Source organism: Aquarana catesbeiana, linkage group LG04, assembly GCF_042186555.1.
Source record: "Aquarana catesbeiana isolate 2022-GZ linkage group LG04, ASM4218655v1, whole genome shotgun sequence".
In the NCBI taxonomy this organism is placed as follows: Eukaryota; Metazoa; Chordata; class Amphibia; order Anura; family Ranidae; genus Aquarana; species Aquarana catesbeiana.
In genome coordinates, this window is record NC_133327.1 from 344,952,748 (window position 1) to 344,969,442 (window position 16,695).

The window sequence follows — 16,695 nt, forward strand, 5'->3', positions numbered from 1 at the left end:
TCATTGCCGCCATTGTGATTTTTTTTACCAAAAATATGTAGAAGAATACATATCGGCCTAAACTGTGGAAAAAAATGGTTTTTTTTAAATATTTTTTGGGGATATTTATTATAGCAAAAAGTAAAAAATAATGCATTTTTTTCAAAATTGTCGCTATTTTTTTGTTTATAGCGCAAAAAATAAAAACCGCAGAGGTGATCAAATACCACCAAAAGAAAGCTCTCTTTGTGGGAAAAAAAGAACGTCAATTTTGTTTGAGAGCCACGTCGCACGACCGCGCAATTGCCAGTTAAAGCGACGCAGTGCCAAATCGCAAAAAACACACTGGTCAGGAAGGGGGTAAATTCTTCCGGGACTGAAGTGGTTAAAGTGTTAGTACATTTCTCTTGGGCATATCATAATATTCAAACAATGTGTTACCAGTCTATGTAGGCCGCAGTTCAAACTTGTCCTTAACCACCTCAATATAGTGCACTTTCACCCCCTTCCTGCCCAAGCCATTTTTCAGCTTTCAGCGCTGTCACACTTTGAATGACAGTTGCGCGGTCACGCAACACTGAACCCAAATGAAATTTTTATCATTTTTTTTCCCCACAAATAGAGCTTTCTTTTGTTGGTATTTGATCACCTCTGCGGTTTTTATTTTTTGCGCTATAAACAAAAGAAGAGTGACAAGTTTGAAAAAAACGCATTATTTTTTACTTTTTGCTATAATAAATATCCAATTTTTTTTTTTAACAAATGTTTTCCCTTAGTTTAGGCCGATATGTATTCTTCTACATATTTTTGGTAAAAAAAAAAAATCGCAATAAGCGTATATACTGATTGGTTTGCGCAAAAGTTATAGCGTCTACAAAATAGGGGATAGATTTATAGCATTTTTATCATTTTTTTTTTACTAGTAATGGCGGCGATCTGCAATTTTTATTGTGCGGTATTGCGGCGGACATATCGGACACTTTTGACACATTTTTGGGACCATTCACATTTATACAGCGATCCGTGCTATAAGAATGCACTGATTACTATATAAATGTGACTGGCAGGGAAGGGGTTAACACTAGGGGGCGATCGAGGGGTTAATTATGTTTCCTAGGGAGTGTTTCTAACTGTAGAGGGGAGGGGAGTCACAAGAGGAGGAGACCGATCGGTGTTCCTCTGTACTGGGAACACACCATCGGTCTCCTCTCCTCTGACAGGACGTGGATCTGTGTGTTTAAACACACAGATCCACGGTCCTGCTGTGTTACCGGGCAATCGCGGGTGCCCGGTGGACATCGTGGCCGCCGGACACGCGCATCGAGTCCTGAGTGATACGGCACTGCCGACGGCACTCGCGCGCACCCCCTGGTGGGCTGAGAAGACGAGGGCGTCATATGATGCCCTCCCAGAACGAGAGCCACGCTGCCTAGCCGTCATATGACAGCCGGCAGGCGGCAAGTGGTTAAAGTGCACCTGTGCCTAGACTATAAGAAAAAGGAAGGTGGGACTTTAAATTAGGCTATTGATTTGTGGGGGTGAGATAATTATAAAATATATTTAATTGGCATATTGAGTCTGACAATACAATGATGCACATAGTAGAAAAGGTTTAATATGTATACACACACACATACATGAATACATTACATATACATATGAAAGGGACGGCATATAAAATTGACAAGAGATTTAATATGGATAAAATGAATTATTGCAAATTCATATATGTACACATCATCTAAATGGCACTGTGCAGTGTAATCAGTGGTAAGAAACACAGTATAATCATTGGGTTGTAGATATTGAGTCTAAGTAGGTTCCTATCAGTAGGCATGAGAATACATCCTAAAAGCCCGATGCGTTTCGTGGATAATACCACTCTTCAGGGGCAGATGCATGCAACTCTATAAAAGACAACAAAACATGAGTAGACCAGTATGATCAAACATTAGAGAAAAGGGAGAGAGTTACTCATCCCTCTGTGTACTTACATCATAATAAGTCTGGAAAATGGGGGACAAGGAATCAGAGGCTGTCCCAATTGTCTGTACCTGTGCCCAAACTATGGGCCTTAAAGCTGTTGGGAAAAAACGGCATGGGGAGCTGGGTCCTGCCCTGTAGCACATTTACCATGTGAAGATTTAAAAAAATAATGTTCAGCATGTTTTCTGACAAGGTTTATTCTTGATGAGGGACTTGTTTGTATTTTCAGTGGGACCCCACACATAAAAAATAAATAAATAAATAAATAAATAAAGCATTGGATGTCCCACAAAATCCATACTAGACCTTTATCTGAGCATGCATCCTGGCTAGCTTGTAGGGAGGTTGTCTTTTCACTGCTTTAGTTAGTTGGCCCAGGCTACTGGGAAAGGGTTACGTATGTGGGCTCAGTTCCCGGGCTTTTTGGTCCCAGCCAGCCCACCGGTGATATAAAAAGAGGGAAGGCTGAGGTCCAGAATGCCCAGCTTGACTAGCAGTTTTGGCCCGCGCTGTGAACGGGGGCTGCTGCGCCTTGCAGTCCATCGAAGGCACCAGGATTCTGGAGAATATCCAAGTCATTGAAAAGGTCAGCCTGGGAAGCCATACAGCTCTAGTTATGGCATATTAGAAGAACCAGGGTCTGTAAGGCACATGTGGAGTATAAAATAACACCACTACAAAATGGTTAACTCGGCAAGACAAGGATGAGCAGTGTAGTTGCTAAGAGTAACCAAGCACAGTACAAGACACAAAGAAACCAGTCGTTAGGCGTGGTACTTGGTAAAGATGACAGGCCCTCCAGTAGCAAGGGGGTCGTAGTCTGGCTCTCTTCCTAGCCATTGGTTTTCAATAGCAGCCGGAACATAATCTGCGTTATGGAGATCCTGATCATGAGGTACATGAAGTGAAGGAAGTAATAAGTGCATGCCTGAGGTCCATGCTAGGTGCAGGGCAGGAACCCATTCTGTTACTGGGAGGGAGGTAACAGAGGTACGCTGGACTGGAGGAGCGGACACAGGCTCAATGCGTCTCTCCTAATGCAACATACATCAAGTTACAGTGTGTAGTGACATGGGACAAAACACTTCACAAAAGAACTCTGTTATTTTACCACACACTAAGTTGGGGAACCACCTTAATGTAGATTTTTCACATAACCGCAGTCTCTACCCTGGTCCCTGACATTGATGAGCATGCTCCTCACGAAAGGTACTCCCGTGTTCAGGGAGAGTAGGCCGCTCCCACAAGCCTGGAAATTGAAGGACAGCAAATGACCTCCTTACCTTTTGAACCACAGCAGGCTTATGCCCTTAATATGCCCTTGCCATGGCCTAACCTAGCCAAGCACATTGACCCATTGTTGATGAGGACAAAGACCTCTTCCCTATATTCCTGTCCCAGGGGATGTGAGGGCCTGCTTGTATATTCTAGTGCCTCTTATCTCTTTACTTTGTTTCTGCCTCTTCTTACAAAATGTTTTCGGGTGATTTAAAAATTGTGGCATGATTTTATGGGTTTGGCCACCAATATGGGCATGATTTAATGGATGTGATTTAAATGTGTGCATGGTTTAAGGGTGTCCCCATATTTCATTATGAAAATTTTGGTCACCTTACCCTAATGGGGCTGTTCAGTTTCAAGCATCACCTTATACACTGACATATCTCTGTTAGACCTTGGTCCATGTGGTCAGCATGATCACATGTTGAAACAGCGATTCTCCATTGACAGCTTAACTCTCCAATAAGACACATAGTTTTACTTGTAAAAATATAATACATGAATGTTTAGTGGTCATATCGAAGAGTAAATTATCTTTTACACCCTCTCCACTATAAGGACCTGAGAATAACTAACTGAGGAAGATGAAGAAGAAGGTAGGGGGCTAGCTAAAGAATGCCTGACAAAGGGGTCCTGTGCGGCTCAAAAATGTTGCACTATGTCTTCTGTGATGTGATCATTCTTCAAAAAAGATTTGGATGTAATTGACGATCCGTGGTGTGCTGGCAAATATGTACATTTGATCTGTGATGTTTCCAGTTCCAGCTGGTTGTTGCTACAGCACTCGCTACTCCTAAAGCCTTGTCCAGGATAGTGTACGATGGGAATATCAATACTACTAGATAAGGAATATATTCACAATCTAGACAGATAGGTAGATTGTATTAAACCATTTTATAAACATTACATTGCAAGGTGTAGTTATACCAGATGACCACTAGGTGTCAGTAAAAAGGTAATACTGTATGCATTATATAACTAAGTCCAGTGCAAGATGATGGATACAAGATAAGTGCTCCAAAACAGAGGCAGAAAAAGGCAGAAAAAAACATCCTACCCTGTTCAAAATGTTAAAAACAAAAAAAAATGACACTGATACAGAATGCTAAACAACTATTCAAAATGTATACATCGAAAATAGCAATTTATTTTTTTTCTAAAATAACATACATGCTATACTTACCTGTTCTGTGCAGTGGTTTTGTACACAGTAGCCCATAACCCCTTCTTTTCGGCTCCCTCACCGGCGTTCCTGGCTCCTCCCCTCGAGCAGTGCCCCCAGAGAAAGCTGCTTGCCCTGGGGGCATCGCTATGTACTCGCTCAGGAGCATCCATAAGACACATAGAACTGTAGCTCGGCCCCACCCCAATGGGCTCCCGCTGCTCTCTCAGCCAATGAGGAAGGAGAGTCCCCATCCAGCCAAGGCTATCGTGAACATCGCTGGATTAGATGGGCCTCAGGTAAGGATTGCGTGGGCCAGGGGGGCACTGCACACAAAAGGTTTTTTTTACCTTCATGCATAGAATGCATGAAGGTAAAAAACCTTCAGCCTTTAGAACTACTTTAATACAAGTATTTTCACATTTAAAATTTTAGCAAACATGTTGGTAGTGTACTGTAGGTTATGTAACTCCAATCACTAAAATCTTATATAAGCAGTCAAACATCATCTTCAATACCATACTTTCAAATCTGCAGATTTCATTTAAAAAATTCCTTGTCACCCTGCTTCATTGTTCAGGTAGTTCCTGTTATAGGGTGTCAATGCTCCCTGTCTCCCAATTTTGCTCCTATATTGTCACCTTCTCAAAGCTCGGTTCACATCTATGTAGTTTGCGAATGATGCGTTCTACAGTGCATTTTGCAGTGCGTTTTTGTATATGTGTTTTTGATGCGTTTTTTTCTCTTTAACAAACTGTGTATGGCTGATTGTTAAGGAGTGGGCCAGGAAGCTGGCCACCGCGTCTTTGACAACCGATGAGTCATCAGCTGTCAGCGGGCTTCCCCACTGACAGCTGAATGTAAAAACAAACATTGACGGTAATAAGAAAAAAATTGGCAAAATAACGGCCCTTCAGGTCTAGTATGGATTTTGAGGGGAACCCCACGCCAAAATCTAAAAAAAACATGCATGCAGCCCAGCAGGTTAGGAAAAGGGAGGGGACGAGCGAGCGCCCCCCCCCCCCCATCCTGAACCTTACCATGCCACATGCCCTCAACATGGGGGGGTGTGCTTTGAGACGAGGGGGGGTAAACTCCGACTGACCAGGGTTGTGGGAGTTTGCGGGCAGAGGTCTTATCAGAATCTGGAAGCCCCCTTTTTACAAGGCCCCCAGATCCAGCCCCCCCCCATGGAATGAGTATGGGTTACATAGTACCCCTACCCATTCACAAAAAAGTGTAAAAAGTGAATAAAGACAATACAAGTCCTTTATGAAAAAATAAAAAACAAGGTCTCCTGGTTTAGATCAATTACAACGCCCGCCACATCACCAGACCTGGAAAAAAAAAGCTCCACTTGCGCCAAAGGCTCTTGCTGTCTGCTAGCTCTGCCGTTTGACAGTTCTTAAATAGCTAAGAAGCGGGGCCACCCAGTCATTGGGCCGCCGATGTCACAGGGAGGCAGTGCCACCAGGTAATATCGCTGGGTGGCCCTGCCTCTTAGCTCTTTAAGAACTGTCACACGGTGGATCAGACAGACTGCAGGAGCCTTCAGCGCTAGCGGAGCTTTTTTTTTTTCTTTTTCAGGTAGCCGTAGAGTTGGGTTCAAATGATTTGATCTGTTCTGGGCTCTGCAGCTGCAGTTGCCCTGTCATTCCAGAAAGTGTTGGACCATAGTGGGTGGAGAAGGTAAAGCCTGAGCTGATCATGGATACAGCCTCAGCCAATCCCTGGTCAGTAGAGTGACCAGTAGGGGGCTGAGAGGAGTATATAGGGTCTGGAGCATTGAATAGCAGGGTCCTTTGCCTGCTGGAGAGTGATCCAGTCTAAAAGAGCTGTTAAACCTTCCAAGGCTGAAAGTCTGCAAGAGGTTATGGGTAGTTCTGCATCAGGAGGAAGCTGAAGGATCATTCTGAGGCAGCATCCTGGGAGGATCTTGTCAGGAAGCTCCTGGTGCAGCATCAGCTGATAATGGAAAGAGGCATCCAGATTGTGACACAGTGAGTAGGCCTGAGAGAAATCCTGGCAGAGAGACTGTTGCCATTGTGCCCCTTTTTGTTGGAGGGACTGTTCCAGATCTGCTGGCCAGGGTTGATTCCACTGTGAGATTCCCCCTGTGCTGAATTGTTTGCACCTTTCTACATAGACTAGCCTATAAAAGTTAACTGTTTGCTAAATAATGTCCTCAATCAAGTTAGTTAGTTCTGGGTATCCCAAGGCCCAACCTAATCCCTATCCCAGTTCTTCAAACAATAAAAAACACACAAAAACACTATCTGCCTGCTCACTGTGTGAAAGACTAAGAGAAATTCTGTGCACCTGGCTGAAAATACCTTGTGACTAGCTGCTTTGCACTAAACTGGGATCAGAACCTGAGCTAAACAGCAGGACCATGTAGAAGGTGCTACATACAGTGCCTTGCAAAATTATTCACCCCCCTTCGCTTTTTACCTATTTTGTTACATTACAGCCTTTAGTTCAATGTTTTTTTTTAATCTTAATTATATGTGATAGATCAGAACACAATAGTCTAAGTTGGTGAAGTAAAATTAGAAAAATATATATATAAAACTATTTTTCAGAAATAAAAAACTGATAATTGGCATGTGCGTGTGTATTCACCCCCTTTGTTATGAAGCCCATAAAAAACTCTGGTGCAACCAATTACCTTCAGAAGTCACATAATTAGTGAAATGATGTCTACCTGTGTGCAATCTAAGTGTCACATGATCTGTCATTACATATACACACCTTTTTGAAAGGCCCCAGAGGCTGCAACACCTAAGCAAGAGGCACCACTAACCAAACACTGCCATGAAGACCAAGGAACTCTCCAAACAAGTAAGGGACAATGTTGTTGAGAAGTACAAGTCAGGGTTAGGTTATAAAAAAATACCCAAATCTTTCATGATCCCTAGGAGCACCATTAAATCTATCATAACCAAATGGAAAGAACATAGCACAACAGCAAACCTGCCAAGAGACGGCCGCACACCAAAACTCCTGGACCGGGCAAGGAAGGCATTAATCAGAAAGGCAGCACAGAGACCTGAGGTAACCCTGGAGGAGCTGCAGAGTTCCACAGCAGAGACTGGAGTATCTGTACATAGGACGACAATAAGCCGTACGATCCATAGAGTTGGGCTTTATGGCAGAGTGGCCATAAGAAAGCCATTACTTTCAGCAAAAAACAAAATGGCACGTCTTGAGTTTGCGAAAAGGCACGTGGGAGACTTCCAAAATGCATGGAGGAAGGTGCTCTGGGGTCTGATGAGACTAAAATTGAACTTTTTGGCCATCAAAGAAAACGCTATGTCTGGCGCAAACCCAACACATCACCTCACCCAAAGAACACCATCCCCACAGTGAAACATGGTGGTGGCAGCATCATACTGTGGGGATTTTTTTCAGCAGTCAGGACTGGGAAACTGGTCAGAGTTGAGGGAAAGATGGATGGTGCTAAATACAGGGATATTCTTGACCAAAACCTGTACCACTCTGTGTGTGATTTGAGATTAGGACGGAGGTTAACCTTCCAGCAGGACAATGATCTCAAACACACTGCTAAAGGAACACTTGAGTGGTTTAAGGGGAAACATGTAAATGTGTTGGAATGGCCTACTCAAAGCCCAGACCTCAATCCAATAAAAAATCTGTGGTCAGACTTAAAGATTGCTATTCATAACTGCAAACCATCCAACTTGAAGGCGCTGGAGCAGTTTTGCAAGGAGGAATGGGCAAAAATCCCAGTGGTAAGATGTGGCAAGCTCATATAGACGTACATATCCAAAGCAACTTGGAGCTGTGATAGCCGCAAAAGGTGGCTCTACAAAGTATTGACTTGAACAGTTATGCACATTTTTCTGTTACTTTGTCCTATTTGTTGTTTGCATCATAATAAAAAAAAAAATAAATCTTCAAAGTTGTGGGCATGTTCTGTAAATTAAATGATGCAAATCCTCAAACAATCCATGTTAATTCCGGGTTGTGAGGCAACAAAACACGAAAAATGCCAAGGGGATGAATACTTTTTCAAGGCACTGTAGATATTCAATTAATCACATATTCTTAACAAGCGTTAAATGAACTTTAAAAAAAAAAACAGCTCTCTCTTGAAATGTTTCTATGATTTAGATAAAAATTTGAGTTTTTTTGCATATCATGTATTTGCAAATATAGTTGTGAACAGAGTGGAGAGGGATTAGAACACCTATCGGGTTTTTACTGCCACCTCTGCCCCTGTTAGGAAAAGTCATTCTTTCTAATTGCCCTGTTTACCATGATCATCAAAAATGAAAGTAAAGAAAATCCCAAATTTTGGGTTGTCCCCAAAATAGTAATAGAGGGGAAATCTTCCAATGGGGACACTAGTTCTGATGACCTGGGTGGTCCCAATGGATTCCCTTAATTTGCAAGAACTTCCTGTTTTAGCTATAGGACACAGATGGGAAAAAACTGACAAGGGTTATAACCCTCCCTTACTCTATCCAAAATAATAATTGAAAAAATGTTTTGATTATAGTTCTAGTGTAGAATTCCAGTCAAATAAAAAAAATACCATTGAAAAAAAAAAAATTAAAAGGCTTTTTTTTTTTTTTTTTTTTTTTGCTGCATTACCCACTTTCAGTCCAGAGCTGCTGTCCCTTGTAGTACTTCTTTTCGGCCACTACATGTTCTAAGTCGCCCAGGTCAAAGGATGACCAGCATTAGTCAACCCTTATCTCCCAACTTTTTGAGATGGGAACGAGGGACACCGATTAGCAAAAGTATATAGGCTTAGGACACACACCCTGCCACGCCCCCTTAACCACTTCAGCCCCGGAAGATTTGGCTGCTCAATGACCAGGCCATTTTGTGCGATAGGGCATTGCGTAGCTTTAACTGACAATTGCACGGTCGTGTGACGCTGTACCCAACCAAAATTGCCGTCCATTTTTCCCCACAAATAGAGCTTTCTTTTGGTGGTATTTGATCACCTCTGTGTTTTTTATTTTTTGTGCTATAAACAAAAGAAAAGCGACAATTTTGAAAAAAACACAATATCTTTTACTTTTTGCTATAATAAATATCCAAATTTTGAAAAAAAAAACAACAAATTTTTTCCTCAGTTTAGGCCAATACGTATTCTTCTACATATTTTTGGTAAAAAAAAAAAAAAATTTGCAATAAGCGTATATTGATTGGTTTGCACAAAAGTTATAGCGTCTACAAAATAGGGGATAGATTTATGGCATTTTTATTATTATTTTTTTTTTTTTTACTAGTAATGGCGGTGATCTGTGATTTTTATCAGGACTGCGATATTGCGGCGGACAAATTGGACACATTTTTGAGACCATTGCCAATTATACAGCGATCAATGCTTTAAAAATGCACTGATTACTGTATAAATGTCACTGGCAGGGAAGGGGTTAACACTAGGGGGCGATCAAAGGGTTAACTGTGTTCCCTAGGTGTTTTCTAACTGTAGGGGGGTGGGAATGACTAGGGGAGGAGAGAGATCGGTGTTCATACTTAGTATGAACACACAATCTCTCTCCTCTCCCCTGAGAGAACCGAGATTTGTGTGTTTACACACACAGATCCCGGTTCTCGTACTGTGACAAGAGATCGTGGCTGCCCAGCGGTCATTGCGCCCGCTGGGCACTCGCACCAGCTCCGGGCACACACTGTGGGTGCGTGCGCCTTCTACAGCGTCTTAAAGGGCCAACGTACAGTTACGGCGGCTCGTCCAGGGGAGCCAACCTGCCGCAGTATAACTGCGGCGGCTGGTCTGGAACTGGTTAAAGGAACATTATACAAAAAAAAATGATTAGTTAAACCCACAAGTGCTTTTTTTTACTACTACTATTCCTTTATACTGGTATTTGAAATTTACAATTTTGAGATTGGATGAAAGGTTTAGGACTGGGAAACACTTTTTCAAAGATAAAAAGTACATTTTATATACAACCCTATAGATAAGACCAAAATGAGGGACAAATGAGGAGGAAAGAAGGACAGAGGGACTTCGTTCCAAATCAGGGATAGTCCCTCGAAATCAGGGACAGTTGGGAGCAATGGTCAACCTACTCCCTCACCAAGCCCTCAACAGCCTTGAGCTGTTTAATCTTCCCCCACTTTGAGTTCTGCTGAGCAGGGACTGAACCAGGTTAAGACCAGATCAGAATTAGGTACTTACCAATTATTGTTAAATACATAACTGCATTCATTTCTGTATTTATAAAATGAAAATATTAAAATAAAATATTAAAAAATGTAAACTGCATGAACTTAAAACAATTGTAGATTCTCTTTAAATAACCTGGCGTGTTCTTTTAGCACTATCAATACGTTTCACAGCTAGAAGAGTTACTATGTCTGCAGCACCTGCCATGGTTGAATGGGTGCGTTAACACTTTACTCCGGTGGGAAGGCCTCTGATAATTCCTCGGAGGAAAACAGTACAGAGCTTTTAAATTGAATTACAAAAGAACAGTACTGCAGAATTCAGCATGATTAGGTTATCCAGCTACATGCAGAACCACAACATTGCCTACAAGAACCGGGCTGCTCAAGGCACACCCCTGAGTCCTATCCCAAAATCACTACTTTTAATGAAACTTGAGAGGATGGCCATTATTGAGGTCTGCAGGCTGATTAATGCCTACAAATGGCCCTGCATTGCAGTGGAACAGATAGACTCAGCGTGTCTATACTATTTATCTCTCTTGCCATTTTAGTATATTCCCATTTTGAGACCTTATAGTAGTAAACGTATTGCCTTGTCTTCCTGTGAGCATGAGAATAGTCTACTGTACCGGTAAACATCTTATTTAATCGCGGTGCAATTTAATGTGCATTTCTGTCATAAAACCACAGCTGTTTTCCCTGTAACTCAATTACAGGAGAATTAAAGTGAGAACACAAAATTACCAGTAACTATAAAATCCCCACATGTGTGTTCCTAAAGTACACCTGATATTAGAGGATTGTGTAGGCTGCCATTGCTCTATGTAACTATGCAAATACCCCTCTAGAAGCTGAAAATCCTTGTAGTGGATACTGCTACCTCCAGTGATCACCACTTGCTTCTGGGTCCCATGCCAAGTGGCTGCTCTGCTACATTGTGAACACAGGAGGTCTCTCGGCACAGGTGCCATTCAGAGATCATTTTTGCATTTTGTTAATGAATGCAAAGCATTCTCTGATTGAATGAGGTGGAAAGGCAGGGCGGTGACGTTCTCCTCTCATCCAACTAGAGAATGCTTTGCATTCCTTGAGAAAATGCAAAGTATTCTCTGAAAGTCTCCTGTACCAAGTGAGCTTCTGTATTCACAATGCAGCAAGGCAGTTACTTAGCACAGGACCTGGAGGCTTGTTAAAATCACTGTGGTAGTGGTGCCTTGTACAGTGATTTCCATCTTCCACAAGTATGGTATATACTTGATCAATGTAACTGTGTAAAATATCCATATCTGGAGTTCTTCTTTAATGACATGCAAGCTGGTTGTGCAATAGCTCCCTACCCCCTTCATTCCATGCCTATGTAGCGCTACTCCCATAGGGGCCACTTGATCAAATAGCAATGTTTATCTGATTAGATAGTTAAGTGCAACTAGGAGCAACCATTCAAATGCAACATTGTCAGAAGGGGAAGGGGGATTAATAGTTTGTCACCTCCCTTTGAACCACTGGTGCACTCAGATATATGTGAATATAACTAGAGTGCCCTTATGGCTTTAATGATGACCCACAGAGGAAAAAATGCTTCCTTAACTAGAGAAGCTGCGTTTAAGAGTCCTGTGTAATAGATAGTTCCAGTTTGATGGTAGAAGTTGTCTTCTGCTAGCAACGGTGGGGCCTGTGGACAGTGTTGAATACTTGTTATAGGCCAGTGAGGTTAAATAGATAAATGATTAAACTACTTACAGCAAAGATTCCTCTGTAGTAACCATATGGTAGGGGACTCACTGCCCCTTTCCTATGGAGATATCTGGTCAAAATGATAAAAAAATCATGATGAAACTACGCTTAAGTAACCAGCTCTTGTTTAAATTATGACTACTTAAAGAGGAACTACAGTCTGCTCATATAATTTGTAATAAAAACATATTTGCCATTCTGAAGCTTCCCTCCAACCACTTTGCATCATATTTTAAATATACTGTGATTTTGTACTTGCCAAATATGCTGCAGAAATCTCCCTCCACTAAGCCTGGCCACATCCATTTTAACTGTGGGCAGCTGAAGCTGCTGCCTGTTCACTTCCTGGATTTACACAGAGGCACACCTCCAGCTCTGCAGCTCTCATTGGCCCTCTTATGACTCATCCCCCTCTCTTCCTGGCAAACTCTCACGAGAGAGAGCTGTGCACAATGTCATAAGCCTAGGCTAATGACCAGAAAAGAAACAGGAAGTAAGCTTTAGAAGGTATTTACTTGCAGAAAAATAAATGTATTATCCAAAGTTAAAACAACAAGGGCAGAAGATTTAATAGATGGAAAGTTGAAAAAAATGACTGCAGGTCCACTTTAAGCTAGAGCAAATGGAGCGAATTTAGACCCATTCCTGCTGCTCCAGACAAAACATAAAGTGTGGGTGACCATGCTGGCATTCGTATCCCACCCTCCGAAATGCTTCAATCTGAAAATTGAAGGAGCAGGGAGGAAACTTGTTGAGGAACAGTGGCTGCATCCAATTGGCTGGCTGTCACAATACAATAGCTGGCAGTGGAGATTCCTCTGTCTATGCTGTTTAGGGAATCAATAGATTGAACCTGTTCCCTTTGCATCCATGTGAAAGCGCTTTCCTGATAATGTAATTGCTGTAATTTGCTATCAAAGCTATAACATGATTGGGAGCCCATCCGATCGCAAATATCAACCAAGAGCTGTCGGTGACAGCTTTGTCATTGTGCTGGGAGCATGCAGTGAGTGTGCTCTCAGTACATAACCTCAAAGCCCCATGGATCTATATGTGCAGTGGCTAGGCATTAAAGCCCACCCACCCTGCTGCCGCAGATATGTGTTATGTGGCTGGCAGGAGCTTAAGAAAACTTACAGTTTATGGCCAGCGTTATACTTACCTGTCCTCCCCTGCTCTGTTTTTTTTTATCATACAGCCTGCTGGGAACTACTGCTGAAATCTTATGCCTGTGCAATTCTTTTTCTGTACACAGAATAATCCTAAGATTATTATAAGAGCCCAACCAGGAGACTTCTATGGCGGTTACTATGTAGCTTTCAGAGGTGAGATGTTAGAGCAAATTTTCTATCAAGATTTCCATCTCTAATATTGGCAGTCTCATGCCGTACAGGCAGTACTAGCAGGGGCGGACCGTCCGTTAAGGGCGCACGGGCGCCGCCCCCCCACCAACCCATTGCTGCCACCCTCTATCCATGCAGCCGGCCCCTTTCAGGACGCCGCATGCATGGATTTCAATGTGGGGGTGTTTTTTTGAAGCACTAAGAGCCAGAGGCTCTAATAGGGTTCAAAATAGGATAGGCTCGGGGGGCAGGGAATGCGCTCAAAGCCCACCCAGGTGTGTTACAACAGTGAATGAATATTCGCTAGAAAAACAAGAAGAAAAAGAGGGCGCACCAGCCTTGTGCATTATCCTTTAAAAGTCTTTTTTTATTAAAAATAAGGCAAAAATACTATTCACAAACGTGTGGAAAAAAGTTTGCAAATACAAACGATCTCCAGATGACAACTGGTTGACTAACAGACAGACTCCAGATGGTACACAGGAGATATCGAGGGCCTCCACCAGCTGACGCGTTTTGAAGGGACACCTTGTTCCTCAGAGCCTGGCCAGGCTCTGAGGAAAAAGGTATCCCTTCAAAACGCGTCAGTGCTGGTGCACCCTCTTTATCTTCTTGTTTTTCTGACCACTAGGACTTCCCTATCCTTGAGGGCAGCAAGGTCTGAAGCATCTTCCAGCCTGAATTTTTAGTCTACCTGGTAACTCACTTGTGCGCAGGAGGGTTTGTGTTTCTGCTAATGAATATTTGCTATTGTAACACTGATTCTCCTCCTGGCCAATCAGGAAGCGGGTTTTGACTCCCGTAGGGGAGGAGCTGCACACTGGAAGCCGCCGACGGAGGAGAGGACATGGAGCCACCACCCGCCTAGATGGGATAAGTGCCAGACCGACCGACAAACAGCGGGAGAGGGTGACCCCCCCCAAAAAAAACACCAGCCGCCACTGAGTACTAGAGTAAAATATACAAAATACTTAATTGAACACTTCAATGCACAGACTCTTTGCTTTCTGGCTGATGAGTATAGGCAGGTACCTATATAAATAGAAACAACTGTAACAATAACAAAGTAGAAAATATGGGGGGTTCATAATTTTCGGTCTTTTTTTCATTTATATGATAAAGATAAAAAACCCAGAGGTGATCAAATACCACCAAAAGAAAGCTATATTTGTGTGAAAAAAATGATCTAAATTTCATTTGTGTATATAGTGTTGCATGACCGCGCAAGTTGAACTAGCGCAGTGCTAAATAGCAAACAATGCCCTGGTCGTGAAGGGGGTAAAACCTTCCAGAGGTCAAGTGTTTAAAGCTAATAAAAACAGGTGTTGTGCTGTCCCCTAGGGGAACCAAGTATATTGTGCAAACTAAATAACAATTGACACAAAAAACACTATTCATAGAAATGTAAAATAGGTGCTCAATAAGTCAAATAAAGTCCACAGGTGCAGGCAGTGATCTTCACATCAAATGTTTTTCCTTCTTTGACCACACAAGTGTTACAAAACAGCTTACCACAAAATCATACCCCAATGACAAGAAGGTCTGAATGCACTAAATGCAGCCAATGAAGGATTGCTGTCCGCTCAGGTGATATTGAATACCAAAGGCAGATTACACAAACTCCAATCTCACAATGGTAAACATTGGAGAGAAAGAGAGGAAACTCCAGTTTAGTACGTACTAGTACTTTAGTAAGTACTGACATTTAGTGCATCAAATAGAATGTACTTACAGACAGCAAAAACTTGCAGAACAGAACAGCTCCTCGCTTGTCTCATGGGCGATCATGAAAATGTCACCTGCCTGTGCCCCTGGATGTCTGTGTTGACGAAACGCACATCCTGAGTAGTGAGGGAACAGATTAGTACTAGATGGACTTGTGTCTTTCTTCAACCAGGCTACCTAGGTAACTATGTACTTCATGTTCTTCACTTGATGGCTGGGTCTCCATATTGGAGCCCACTGCAGTACAGGGCCAGCCTAGAGTCTAAGCTTAGGGTCATGAGGTGCAAGGTTTTGCAAGATAAAGTATGTTGGCTTCCCTGTGTGTCCAAGGGCAGAATCTAATTAAAAATGCAAAGTTGTAACTTGATACAGGCTGGTGGAGGTAAGTACTGAACACGTTTGTGTAATACTAAAACACTAACATTTATTGCATCAAATATAATGTACTCACAAGAAGCAAATAGAACAGAACAGCTCTTCGCTCCATGGGTGAGCATGAAAACAACACCCACCTGTGCCCCTGGATGACGTCTGTGTTGTAGGAAAACACACATCAGACAGAGCAATAGCGGCAATGTTTTCACACTCGCTCATGTGTGAGCGTGAAAACGTCACTGCTACAGCTTCGCGCAACATGCGTTTAACATTCTTAAAAGCGAAAGGTTACAGGGTCCACTATTTGCCAAAAAGGAACAGATGTTGGTAAATAACATCAAACACCATTTTGCCAATGTATCATGAAATATACAGTATGACTAATGGGATTTATAAATAGTATGCATAAAACCTGGTGAATGTGCAGTGGATCCGATACAAATCTGAGAAACATGTGAACCTAGTATTTTCATTAGATGTGTTCAGGAGAGAAGAAAATATCACTTTATTTTCTATAAAAAAAAAAAAAAAAAATTAAAAAAAGACTTTCTCTCAATCTTCTGTGGAATTTAAACAGCGCAGCACTTCAAGCGCTATGAAAATTAATGTTCCTTGTGTACACTACCTGTACAAAACAGTTTTTACGGGGTAATTGTAAACAATTATTGCTAGTTTTCAATAAACCAAAACTACAGATGTAAATATGTCTTGTGTGCACAGTGAGAATTTAATTGCTCGTTTTTATTGCCAGGTGCTATTGTAAACCTTCTATGAATAATAACATACTTGTGATAATGCAGCATGAAACATTATTTTTCTGGGAAGAATAATAACTATTTCAATACATTTTATGATTCTCATCAATTTTATTTTTATTATTCCAAGTAAGTGCATAGACTTCAAAATAATTATCAAGACCACAAAGGCAGGGGGTAATAT